Raw genomic sequence first — 14465 nt, forward strand, 5'->3', positions numbered from 1 at the left:
TACTAGCAAGAGAGGGCGCGGCGGCACGCCGCGCCAGTGAGAGACCATTGGCGGTTTAATGCATATGTGACATTAACTATGTACTGAAATTTCGTCAATCTATATCTGGTGCACACAACTATAAGTCAGAATTTATAGTTCAGTGGTAGATATTTAAGCAGTTAATGCGGCTTATCCCACACAAAATAACACATGCTCGGGCGGTCCTATACTTTTAAGGCTTATATGATATATGATTCAGCCAGTCTATCTAAAACAGACCGCATAATCTAGTAGGCTGCACATATAAGTAAACCTAGTGAAGCAACGCCTGTGCTCCGGTGTCCCCCCCCTGGCGAACGACGTTGGGGTGAAAAACACATTGACGGTCAAGATTACCCGATACCCCTTCGGCGTTGTGTATAGCGGGGCGCGCGGATGCATTTGTACGGTATTCTGTACGTATACGGTTTGCGACGTGGCCAGCAACGTGGCAAGGAAGAGGAGGCGTCGGTGACGTGTAGTCAGACGTGGCTAGGGAGCGTAATCGTCGGGGAATATAAAAGCCTTCCGTCTGGCACGCCCGCTGCCATTTCCCCCCGTTCCCCATCTTCTCCCTCTCGCTCACTCCGCCAAAAAACCCGCCTCCCTCTCCCTCACTCCGCCCGCCGGTAGATTAGGTATTAGATCGTCGGCGATCCAGTAGATCCGTACGCGATGGATGCTGGGGGAGCTACGGCGGAGGATGTGAAGACGGTGGCGGTGGTGGAAGTTGATCCATCGGCGCAGGCGGTTGGAGGGGAAAGCGGTGCTGGAGGGTCGGCGGTCGCTGCGAGGACCACCGCCGTGGAGTCCTCCATCATCGGGTCGGTGGTCGTCGGCACTGTGGTGGCGGCAACGGCCGATGTGGATGCGGGCGGAGATGCTGCCGCAGCCGTGAAGGTGGCGTCGGATCTTGTGGAGGAGGCTTCATCCTCCGCGGCGGTGAAGACGGTGGCGGATCTGGTGGCTGCGCCGGCTGCCGGCGACGTCAGTGAGGTAAGTTCTCTGTCCCTTGTTTTTGCTTTCGATTAAGCGGGTCTACACATGCATGGGGGGAGTGCCTTGGAGATGAGAATGAACTAGGAAGAACGTTTGATTTTTGTATGTTTTTTAAATGCTGGACATCGATGGATCTTGGGCGTAGTCATTTTGCTGTAGAGATATCTTGCTATGCCGGTTAATATGTAAGAAAGAAATAGTTGGTACCTATCATCGGATTTTTGTTGCAACAGAGATTTTTGTAGGTTTATATTGGGTTGTGAATGCAATAAATAACCTAGCCCGTTGTATTGATTCGTGATTGATGGTGGATATGAATTGCAATATGGGTTGTAAGTGAGAAAAAAACCAGTATTGTTGATTTGTTTCCTGATTTATGCTAGTTATGAGTTGCAATGTGGGTTACAAGTAACATTTGGTGACATAAGAATTAACTTAAATTTTAGTAGACTCACAATTATTGAGACAGAAATATTAAATTGATCTATTCAATGCTTTGTCAACTCATATCTAGATTAAGATATCATTAATTACATTTTAAAGCTTGATATTCATATGTTGCCTGGTACAAATAGCTTGAAATTAGAAAAAATAGTGATAGATAACTTGCTTGTATGAGCATACATGTTTGCAAAGTTATCATTGACAAAGTGATGCAACTCTGTAGCAAATTTTAGCACTGATGGGCCACTACCAATAAGAACAAAATGAATTTTGTTCTTCCTTTCTTATTTGACAAGGGAAATTTTAGCACTGATGGGGCACTACCAATTAGCAAAATGAAGCTTGTTGACTTATTGCAGTTGTGATGCATTGCTTAACAGAGCAGACAATATAATTCCCTTGTCAATGATAACTTTGCATGATCATGTAGTTTGGAGTATAATGTAACTTTGCATGATCAGGTAGTTCTGATGCATTGCTTAACAGAGCAGACAATATAATTCCCTTGTCAATGATAACTTTGCATGATCAGGCAGACAATATAATTCCCTTGTCAAAGCATGATCAGGCTAGGTGCTAGCATAATGTAACTATAAATATAATTCCCTTATATGCATGATCAGGTAGTTTGGAGTATACATAAGATATAATGAAAGAATAATTAAGATGATCTATTTGGTATGCATAGTATTTGGATGTTATTTTCCTTAAGGTGATTACTGTGGTGACTTATCTTATTTCCATGCAGGCTGGTGAAGGTTCCAGGAAGCGGAAGCGCGAGGAGGAGCAGCATGTGCCTCCTCCAATCCAGGAGCTAGAGCCTGTCCCTCCTCCAATCCAGGAGGAGGAAGAACCTGTGCCAGCTCCACCAGTGCCAGCTCCACCAGTGCCTGCTCCACCTGTCCCTGCTCCACCAGTGCCTGCTCCACCTGCTGCTCCACGATTACTGCTCCACCTGTCCCTGCTCCATATGAGGAGTTGCAGGATTCAGATGGCTCCCTGGAGGTGAGCTATACAAGTTGTTCTGTACCATTGCATGTATTTCATTGTGTTTGGTTTGTATCTTTAATCATAACTTGTACATTTTGTTGTTGTGCAGTATGACTCCCAGGATTCAGCCGAGTCCATGGACAGCAGGAACATTGGATCCTTCAAGACCAAGCTGCTGCAGAAGCTGGATGCTGGGGCCTTCCCTTTCAAGAAGAGGGGGAAGTACTTCTGTCCATGGCACAAGGTGAAGCCCAGGGATGGGAAGCTTAATAGCCTGAGGCAGCACTGCGAGGAGCTAGCCCAGACTGGCACCTCCAAGCAGATTAGGGCAGAGCATCATGGGCTTCTCTTGGTGCTTGCTATGGAGGATGCTTGAAGCCTAGCTCCTGTGGATGGTGGTTGCTCTGGTTGCTTTTGTAGATATGCTTTTGGTTTATGATGTTGGAACTACTGCTGCATGTTGTGTTGAACAATGTTTGGTTTGCTTTTGAACTGAGTTGTCAGACCATCTACTATAGTGATGGTCTTAATTACTGAATCTGTGTGGATCTATGTTGTATGTTGAATTATTATGTAGGTTATGATGCTTAGCTCTGTGTTTCATTTGGAATGATGGTGGTTGCATGTTGCATTAATTTGTGAATGGAAGCACAGCTCAAGTTTAGCACAAGTTTGAAACATAAACAAAAAAACGTAATCCATAATTGAAAACAAAAATATGCATGTCTTTCATTAACATGATGAGGGCGTTTCCTGAATCCTAGTGTATTACTACTGACAAATTTGCATATAGATGGTTAGGTAACATGGCTGTGGATTTACTGATATGCTAGCACACTATGAGTAATGCAAATTTAAATTTAATCCAAGTTAAATATTACAACAAATCATTGAAATATTGGAGCACATCAACAACAAATCATCCAAATATTAGAGCAGATCAGCAACAGTCCTTGCCTGTAAATATAGTAGAGCAAAGGGAAGTGTTTGGACGGAGGGGTTTTCGGACGAAAAGAGGGGGAATGTCCAAAAAATGACCAAACCACCATGGAATGGGCCAAGATTTGGCACACTTGTGAACCTTGTCATGTGAAACCTTGGTTGCTCAGTGTTTTCCCATTCTGGAGTTGGCACCATGGTGGCCCCATGGTGTAGATGTGTCGAGAGAGGGGTTTTCGGACGAAAAGAGGGGGAAATTCATGAAAAATGACCAAACCACCATGGAATGGGCCAAGATTTGGCACACTTGTGAACCTTGTGATGTGAAACCTTGGTTGCTCAGTGTTTTCCCATTCTGGAGTTGGCACCATGGTGGCCCCATGGTGTAGATATGTCGAGATAGGGGTTTTCGGACGAAAAGAGGGGGAAATTCATGAAAAATGACCAAACCACCATGGAATGGGCCAAGATTTGGCACACTTGTGAACCTTGTGATGTGACACCTTGGTTGCTCAGTGTTTTCCCATTCTGGAGTTGGCTCCATGGTGGCCCCATGGTGTAGATGTGTCGAGACAGGGGTTTTCGGACGAAAAGAGGGGGAAGTTCATGAAAAATGACCAAACCACCATGGAATGGGCCAAGATTTGGCACACTTGTGAACCTTGTGATGTGAAACCTTGGTTGCTCAGTGTTTTCCCATTCTGGAGTTGGCTCCATGGTGGCCCCATGGTGTAGATGTGTCGAGAGAGGGGTTTTCGGACGAAAAGAGGGGGAAATTCATGAAAAATGACCAAACCACCATGGAATGGGCCAAGATTTGGCACACTTGTGAACCTTGTGATGTGACACCTTGGTTGCTCAGTGTTTTCCCATTCTGGAGTTGGCACCATGGTGGCCCCATGGTGTAGATGTGTCGAGAGAGGGGTTTTCGGACGAAAAGAGGGGGAAATTCATGAAAAATGACCAAACCACCATGGAATGGGCCAAGATTTGGCACACTTGTGAACCTTGTGATGTGACACCTTGGTTGCTCAGTGTTTTCCCATTCTGGAGTTGGCACCATGGTGGGCCCATGTTGTAGATGTGTCGAGAGAGGGGTTTCCGGACGAAAAGAGGGGGAAATTCATGAAAAATGACCAAACCACCATGGAATGGGCCAAGATTTGGCACACTTGTGAACCTTGTGATGTGAAACCTTGGTTGCTCAGTGTTTTCCCATTCTGGAGTTGGCACCATGGTGGCCCCATGGTGTAGATGTGTCGAGACAGGGGTTTTCGGACGAAAAGAGGGGGAAATTCATGAAAAATGACCAAACCACCATGGAATGGGCCAAGATTTGGCACACTTGTGAACCTTGTGATGTGACACCTTGGTTGCTCAGTGTTTTCCCATTCTGGAGTTGGCACCATGGTGGCCCCATGGTGTAGATGTGTCGAGAGAGGGGTTTCGGACGAAAAGAGGGGGAAATTCATGAAAAATGACCAAACCACCATGGAATGGGCCAAGATTTGGCACACTTGTGAACCTTGTGATGTGACACCTTGGTTGCTCAGTGTTTTCCCATTCTGGAGTTGGCTCCATGGTGGGCCCATGGTATAGATGTGTCGAGAGAGGGGTTTTCGGACGAAAAGAGGGGGAAATTCATGAAAAATGACCAAACCACCATGGAATGGGCCAAGATTTGGCACACTTGTGAACCTTGTGATGTGAAACCTTGGTTGCTCAGTGTTTTCCCATTCTGGAGTTGGCACCATGGTGGCCCCATGGTGTAGATGTGTCGAGACAGGGGTTTACCGACGAAAAGAGGGGGAAATTCATGAAAAATGACCAAACCACCATGGAATGGGCCAAGATTTGGCACACTTGTGAACCTTGTGATGTGACACCTTGGTTGCTCAGTGTTTTCCCATTCTGGAGTTGGCTCCATGGTGGCCCCATGGTGTAGATGTGTCGAGACAGGGGTTTTCGGACGAAAAGAGGGGGAAATTCATGAAAAATGACCAAACCACCATGGAATGGGCCAAGATTTGGCACACTTGTGAACCTTGTGATGTGAAACCTTGGTTGCTCAGTGTTTTCCCATTCTGGAGTTGGCTCCATGGTGGCCCCATGGTGTAGATGTGTCGAGAGAGGGGTTTCCGGACGAAAAGAGGGGGAAATTCATGAAAAATGACCAAACCACCATGGAATGGGCCAAGATTTGGCACACTTGTGAACCTTGTGATGTGACACCTTGGTTGCTCAGTGTTTTCCCATTCTGGAGTTGGCACCATGGTGGCCCCATGGTGTAGATGTGTCGAGAGAGGGGTTTTCGGACGAAAAGAGGGGGAAATTCATGAAAAATGACCAAACCACCATGGAATGGGCCAAGATTTGGCACACTTGTGAACCTTGTGATGTGACACCTTGGTTGCTCAGTGTTTTCCCATTCTGGAGTTGGCACCATGGTGGGCCCATGTTGTAGATGTGTCGAGAGAGGGGTTTCCGGACGAAAAGAGGGGGAAATTCATGAAAAATGACCAAACCACCATGGAATGGGCCAAGATTTGGCACACTTGTGAACCTTGTGATGTGAAACCTTGGTTGCTCAGTGTTTTCCCATTCTGGAGTTGGCACCATGGTGGCCCTGATGGCGTGTATTTCACACGTTCGTTGGGCAACCCCAAGAGGAAGGTATGATGCGCACAGCAGCAAGTTTTCCCTCAGAAAGAAACCAAGGTTTATCGAACCAGGAGGAGCCAAGAAGCACGTTGAAGGTTGATGGCGGCGAGATGTAGTGCGGCGCAACACCAGGGATTCCGGCGCCAACGTGGAACCTGCACAACACAACCAAAGTACTTTGCCCCAACGAAACAGTGAGGTTGTCAATCTCACCGGCTTGCTGTAACAAAGAGTTAACCGTATTGTGTGGAAGATGATTGTTTGCAGAAAACAGTAGAACAGTATTGCAGTAGATTGTATTTCAGTAAAGAGAATTGGACCGGGGTCCACAGTTCACTAGAGGTGTCTCTCCCATAAGACGAACAGCATGTTGGGTGAACAAATTACAGTTGGGCAATTGACAAATAAAGAGAGCATGACAATGCACATACATATCATGATGAGTATAGTGAGATTTAATTGGGCATTACGACAAAGTACATAGACCGCCATCCAACTGCATCTATGCCTAAAAAGTCCACCTTCAGGTTATCATCCGAACCCCCTCCAGTATTAAGTTGCAAGCAACAGACAATTGCATTAAGTATGGTGTGTAATGTAATCAACAACTACATCCTTAGACATAGCATCAATGTTTTATCCCTAGTGGCAACAGCACAACACAACCTTAGAACTTTACATCCTTTGTCCCAGTGTCAATGCGAGGCATGAACCCACTATCGAGCATAAGTACTCCCTCTTGGAGTTACAAGCATCTACTTGGCCAGAGCATCTACTAGTAACGGAGAGCATGCAAGATCATAAACAACACATAAGCATAACTTTGATAATCAACATAACAAGTATTCTCTATTCATCGGATCCCAACAAACGCAACATATAGAATTACAGATAGATGATCTTGATCATGTTAGGCAGCTCACAAGATCCGACAATGATAGCACAATGGGGAGAAGACAACCATCTAGCTACTGCTATGGACCCATAGTCCAGGGGTAGACTACTCACACATCACACCGGAGGCGACCATGGCGGCGTAGAGTCCTCCGGGAGATGATTCCCCTCTCCGGCAGGGTGCCGGAGGCGATCTCCTGGATCCCCCGAGAGGGGATCGGCGGCGGCGGCGTCTCTGGAAGGTTTTCCGTATCGTGGTTCTCAGATGCGGGGTTTCGTCACGGAGGCTATTTGTAGGCGGAAGGGGCGAGTCGGGAGCCGACGAGGGGCCACACCATCGGGCGGCGCGGGCCCCCCCTGGGCCGCGCCGCCACGTGGTGTCACCACCTCGTGGCCCCACTTCGTGTGTTCTTCGGTCTTCTGGAAGCTCCGTGGAAAAATAGGCCCCTGGGCTTTGATTTCGTCCAATTCCGAGAATATTTCCTTACTAGGATTTCTGAAACCAAAAACAGCAGAAAACAGCAACTGGCACTTCGGCATCTTGTTAATAGGTTAGTTCCAGAAAATGCACGAATATGACATAAAGTGTGCATAAAACATGTAGATAACATCAATAATGTGGCATGGAACATAAGAAATTATCGATACGTCGGAGACGTATCAGCATCCCCAAGCTTAGTTCTGCTCGTCCCGAGCGAGGTAAAACGATAACACGAGATAATTTACGGAGTGACATGCCATCATAATCTTGATCATACTATTTGTAAAGCATATGTAGTGAATGCAGCGATCAAAACAATGTGTATGACATGAGTAAACAAGTGAATCATAAAGCAAAGACTTTTCATGAATAGTACTTCAAGACAAGCATCAATAAGTCTTGCATAAAAGTTAACTCATAAAGCAATAATTCAAAGTAAAGGCATTGAAGCAACACAAAAGAAGATTAAGTTTCAGCGGTTGCTTTCAACTTGTAACATGTATATCTCATGGATATTGTCAACATAGAGTAATATAATAAGTGCAATAAGCAAGTATGTAGGAATCAATGCACAGTTCACACAAGTGTTTGCTTCTTGAGGTGGAGAGAAATAGGTGAACTGACTCAACATTGAAAGTAAAAGAATGGTCCTCCATAGAGGAAAAGCATCGATTGCTATATTTGTGCTAGAGCTTTGATTTTGAAAACATGAAACAATTTTGTCAACGGTAGTAATAAAGCATATGTATCATGTAAATTATATCTTACAAGTTGCAAGCCTCATGCATAGTGTACTAATAGTGCCCGCACCTTGTCCTAATTAGCTTGGACTACCGGATCATCACAATGCACATGTTTTTACCAAGTGTCACAAAGGGGTACCTCTATGCCGCATGTACAAAAGTCTAAGGAGAAAGCTCGCATTGGATTTCTCGCTATTGATTATTCTTCAACTTAGACATCCATACCGGGACAACATAGACAACAGATAATGGACTCCTCTTTTATGCATAAGCATGTAACAACAATTAATAATTTTCTCATTTGAGATTGAGGATATATGTCCAAAACTGAAACTTCCACCATGGATCATGGCTTTAGTTAGCGGCCCAATGTTCTTCTCTAACAATATGCATGCTTAACCATAAGGTGGTAGATCTCCCTTACTTCAGACAAGACAGACATGCATAGCAACTCACATGAAATTCAACAAAGAGTAGTTGATGGCGTCCCCAGTGAACATGGTTATCGCACAACAAGCAACTTAATAAGAGATAAAGTGCATAATTACATATTCAATACCACAATAGTTTTTAAGCTATTTGTCCCATGAGCTATATATTGCAAAGGTGAATGATGGAATTTTAAAGGTAGCACTCAAGCAATTTACTTTGGAATGGCGGAAAATACCATGTAGTAGGTAGGTATGGTGGACACAAATGGCATAGTGGTTGGCTCAAGTATTTTGGATGCATGAGAAGTATTCCCTCTCGATACAAGGTTTAGGCTAGCAAGGCTTATTTGAAACAAACACAAGGATGAACCGGTGCAGCAAAACTCACATAAAAGACATATTGAAAACATTATAAGACTCCACACCATCTTCCTTGTTGTTCAAACTCAATACTAGAAATTATCTAGACCTTAGAGAAACCAAATATGCAAACCAATTTTAGCATGCTCTATGTATTTCTTCATTAATGGGTGCAAAGTATATGATGCAAGAGCTTAATCATGAGCACAACAATTGCCAAGTATCACATTACCCAAGACATTAATAGCAATTACTACATGTATCATTTTCCAATTCCAACCATATAACAATTTAACGAAGAAGAAACTTCGCCATGAATACTATGAGTAGGAACCAAGGACATACTTGTCCATATGCTACAGCGGAGCGTGTCTCTCTCCCATAAAGTGAATGCTAGGATCCATTTTATTCAAACAAAACAAAAACAAAAACAAACCGACGCTCCAAGCAAAGCACATAAGATGTGATGGAATAAAAATATAGTTTCAGGGGAGGAACCTGATAATATTGTCGATGAAGAAGGGGATGCCTTGGGCATCCCCAAGCTTAGACGCTTGAGTCTTCTTGATATATGCAGGGGTGAACCACCGGGGCATCCCCAAGCTTAGAGCTTTCACTCTCCTTGATCATGTTGCATCATACTCCTCTCTTGATCCTTGAAAACTTCCTCCACACCAAACTCGAAACAACTCATTAGAGGGTTAGTGCACATTATAAATTGACATATTCAGAGGTGACACAATCATTCTTAACACTTCTGGACATTGCATAATGCTACTGGACATTAGTGGATCAAAGAAATTCATCCAACATAGCGAAAGAGGCAATGCGAAATAAAAGGCAGAATCTGTCAAAACAGAACAGTTCGTATTGACGAATTTTAAAATGGCACCAGACTTGCTCAAATGAAAATGCTCAAATTGAATGAAAGTTGCATACATATCTGAGGATCATGCACGTAAATTGGCTTAATTTTCTGAGTTACCTACAGGGAGGTGGACCCAGATTCGTGACAGCAAAGAAATCTGGAACTGTGCAGTAATCCAAATCTAGTACTTACTTTTCTATCAACGGCTTAACTTGGCACAACAAAACACAAAACTAAGATAAGGAGAGGTTGCTACAGTAGTAAACAACTTCCAAGACACAAAATAAAAACAAAGTACTGTAGGTAAAAACATGGGTTGTCTCCCATAAGCGCTTTTCTTTAACGCCTTTCAGCTAGGCGCAGAAAGTGTGCATCAAGTATTATCAAGAGATGAAGTGTCAACATCATAATTTGTTCTCATAATAGAATCAAAAGGTACCTTCATTCTCTTTCTAGGGAAGTGTTCCATACCTTTCTTGAGAGGAAATTGATATTTTATATTACCTTCCTTCATATCAATGGTAGCACCAACAGTTCGAAGAAAAGGTCTTCCCAATATAATGGGACAAGATGCATTGCATTCAATATCCAAGACAACAAAATCAACGGGAACCAGGTTATTGTTAACGGTAATGCGAACATTATCAACTTTACCCAAAGGTTTCTTTGTAGAATGATCAGCAAGATTAACATCCAAATAACAATTTTTCAGCGGTGGCAAGTCAAGCATATTATAAATTTTCTTAGGCATAACAGAAATACTTGCACCAAGATCACATAAAGCATTACAATCAAAATCTTTAACTTTCATCTTAATGATGGGCTCCCAACCATCCTCTAGCTTTTTAGGAATAGAGGCTTCGCGCTCTAGTTTCTCTTCTCTAGCTTTTATGAGAGCATTTGTAATATGATGCGTGAAAGCCAAATTTATAGCACTAGCATTAGGACTTTTAGCAAGTTTTTGCAAGAACTTTATAACTTCAGAGATGTGGCAATCATCAAAATTCAAACCATTATAATCTAAAGCAATGGGATCATCATCCCCAATGTTGGAAAAAATTTCAGCAGCTTTATCACGAGCGGTTTTAATGATTTTAGCGATTTCAGCAGTTTTTCGCGCTTTGCATTAGAAGTGGAAACATTGCTAACACCAATTCTTTTATTAGTATGAGTAGAAGGTGCAGCAACATGTGTAGCATTAGCATTACTAGTGGTGGTAATAGTCCAAACTTTAGCTATATTCTTCTCTTTAGCTAGTTTTTCATTTTCTTCTCTATCCCACCTAGCACGCAGTTCAGCCATTAATCTTATATTCTCATTAATTCTAACTTGAATGGCATTTGCTGTAGTAGTAATTTTATTATGATGATTCTCATTAGGCAAAACTTTTGATTTCAAAAGATCAACATCAGCAACAAGACTATCGACTTTAGAAGCAAGTATATCAATTTTCCCAAGCTTTTCTTCAACAGATTTGTTAAAAGCAGTTTGTGTACTAATAAATTCTTTAAGCATGGCTTCAAGTCCAGGGGTGAACTCCTATTATTGTTGTAAGAATTTCCATAAGAATTACCATAGCCGTTGCCATTATTATAAGGATATGGCCTATAGTTGTTACTAGAATTGTTCCGGTAAGCATTGTTGTTGAAATTATTATTTTTAATGAAGTTTACATCAACATGTTCTTCTTGTGCAACCAATGAAGCTAATGGAACATTATTAGGATCAATATTAGTCCTATCATTCACAAGCATAGACATAATAGCATCAATCTTATCACTCAAGGAAGAGGTTTCTTCGACAGAATTTACCTTCTTACCTTGTGGAGCTCTCTCCGTGTGCCATTCAGAGTAGTTGATCATCATATTATCAAGAAGCTTTGTTGCTTCACCAAGAGTGATGGACATAAAGGTACCTCCAGCAGCTGAATCCAATAAATTCCGTGAAGAAAAATTTAGTCCTGCATAGAAGGTTTGGATGATCATCCAAGTAGTCAGTCCATGGGTTGGGCAATTTTTAACCAGAGATTTCATTCTTTCCCAAGCTTGAGCAACATGTTCAGTATCTAATTGTTTAAAATTCATTATGCTACTCCTCAAAGATATAATTTTAGCAGGGGATAATATCTACCAATAAAAGCATCCTTGCATTTAGTCCATGAATCAATACTATTCTTAGGCAGAGATAGCAACCAATCTTTAGCTCTTCCTCTTAATGAGAAAGGGAACAATTTTAGTTTAATAATATCACCATCTACATCTTTATATTTTTGCATTTCACATAGTTCAACAAAATTATTGAGATGGGTAGCAGCATCATCAGAACTAACACCAGAAAATTGATTGTTCATAACAAGATTAAGTAAAGCAGGTTTAATTTCAAAGAATTCTGCTGTAGTAGCAGGTGGAGCAATAGGTGTGCATAAGAAATCATTATTATTTGTGGTTGTGAAGTCACACAACTTAGTATTTTCAGCGTTGGCCATTTTAGCAACAGTAAATAAAGCAAACTAGATAAAGTAAATGCAAGTAACTAATTTTTTTGTGTTTTTGATATAGCAAACAAGATAGCAAATAAAGTAAAACTAGCAACTAATTTTTTTGTATTTTGATTTAGTGCAGCAAACAAAGTAGTAAATAAAACTAAGCAAGACAAAAACAAAGTAAAGAGATTGAGAAGTGGAGACTCCCCTTGCAGCGTGTCTTGATCTCCCCGGCAACGGCGCCAGAAAAAGAGCTGCTGGCGCAAAGTTGACGTGGGAGTTAGAGATCTCTGTGGTTTAACTTTTCTTCAGGTCCCCGGCAACGGCGCCAGAAAAAGAGCTTGATGGCGTGTATTTCACACGTTCGTTGGGCAACCCCAAGAGGAAGGTATGATGCGCACAGCAGCAAGTTTTCCCTCAGAAAGAAACCAAGGTTTATCGAACCAGGAGGAGCCAAGAAGCACGTTGAAGGTTGATGGCGGCGAGATGTAGTGCGGCGCAACACCAGGGATTCCGGCGCCAACGTGGAACCTGCACAACACAACCAAAGTACTTTGCCCCAACGAAACAGTGAGGTTGTCAATCTCACCGGCTTGCTGTAACAAAGAGTTAACCGTATTGTGTGGAAGATGATTGTTTGCAGAAAACAGTAGAACAGTATTGCAGTAGATTGTATTTCAGTAAAGAGAATTGGACCGGGGTCCACAGTTCACTAGAGGTGTCTCTCCCATAAGACGAACAGCATGTTGGGTGAACAAATTACAGTTGGGCAATTGACAAATAAAGAGAGCATGACAATGCACATACATATCATGATGAGTATAGTGAGATTTAATTGGGCATTACGACAAAGTACATAGACCGCCATCCAACTGCATCTATGCCTAAAAAGTCCACCTTCAGGTTATCATCCGAACCCCCTCCAGTATTAAGTTGCAAGCAACAGACAATTGCATTAAGTATGGTGCGTAATGTAATCAACAACTACATCCTTAGACATAGCATCAATGTTTTATCCCTAGTGGCAACAGCACAACACAACCTTAGAACTTTCATCACTGTCCCAGGTGTAAATGCAGGCATGAACCCACTATCGAGCATAAGTACTCCCTCTTGGAGTTACAAGCATCTACTTGGCCAGAGCATCTACTAGTAACGGAGAGCATGCAAGATCATAAACAACACATAAGCATAACTTTGATAATCAACATAACAAGTATTCTCTATTCATCGGATCCCAACAAACGCAACATATAGAATTACAGATAGATGATCTTGATCATGTTAGGCAGCTCACAAGATCCGACAATGATAGCACAATGGGGAGAAGACAACCATCTAGCTACTGCTATGGACCCATAGTCCAGGGGTAGACTACTCACACATCACACCGGAGGCGACCATGGCGGCGTAGAGTCCTCCGGGAGATGATTCCCCTCTCCGGCAGGGTGCCGGAGGCGATCTCCTGGATCCCCCGAGATGGGATCGGCGGCGGCGGCGTCTCTGGAAGGTTTTCCGGATCGTGGTTCTCGGTACTGGGGTTTTCGTCACGGAGGCTATTTGTAGGCGGAAGGGCAGAGTCGGGAGCCAGACGAGGGGGCCACACCATAGGGCGGCGCGGGCCCCCCCTGGGCCGCGCCGCCACGTGGTGTCGCCACCTCGTGGCCCCACTTCGTGTGTTCTTCGGTCTTCTGGAAGCTCCGTGGAAAAATAGGCCCCTGGGCTTTGATTTCGTCCAATTCCGAGAATATTTCCTTACTAGGATTTCTGAAACCAAAAACAGACTTGACAAAGAATCGGCACTTCGGCATCTTGTTAATAGGTTAGTTCCAGAAAATGCACGAATATGACATAAAGTGTGCATAAAACATGTAGATAACATCAATAATGTGGCATGGAACATAAGAAATTATCGATACGTCGGAGACGTATCAAGCCCCATGGTGTATATGTGTCGAGACAGGGGTTTTCGGACGAAAAGAGGGGGAAATTCATGAAAAATGACCAAACCACCATGGAATGGGCCAAGATTTGGCACACTTGTGAACCTTGTGATGTGACACCTTGGTTGGTCAGTGTTTTCCCATTCTGGAGTTGGCACCATGGTGGCCCCATGGTGTAGATGTGTCGAGAGAGGGGTTTTCGGACGAAA

The sequence above is a fragment of the Lolium perenne genome, chromosome 3 (genome assembly GCF_019359855.2).
Source record: "Lolium perenne isolate Kyuss_39 chromosome 3, Kyuss_2.0, whole genome shotgun sequence".
Lineage (NCBI taxonomy): Eukaryota > Viridiplantae > Streptophyta > Magnoliopsida > Poales > Poaceae > Lolium > Lolium perenne.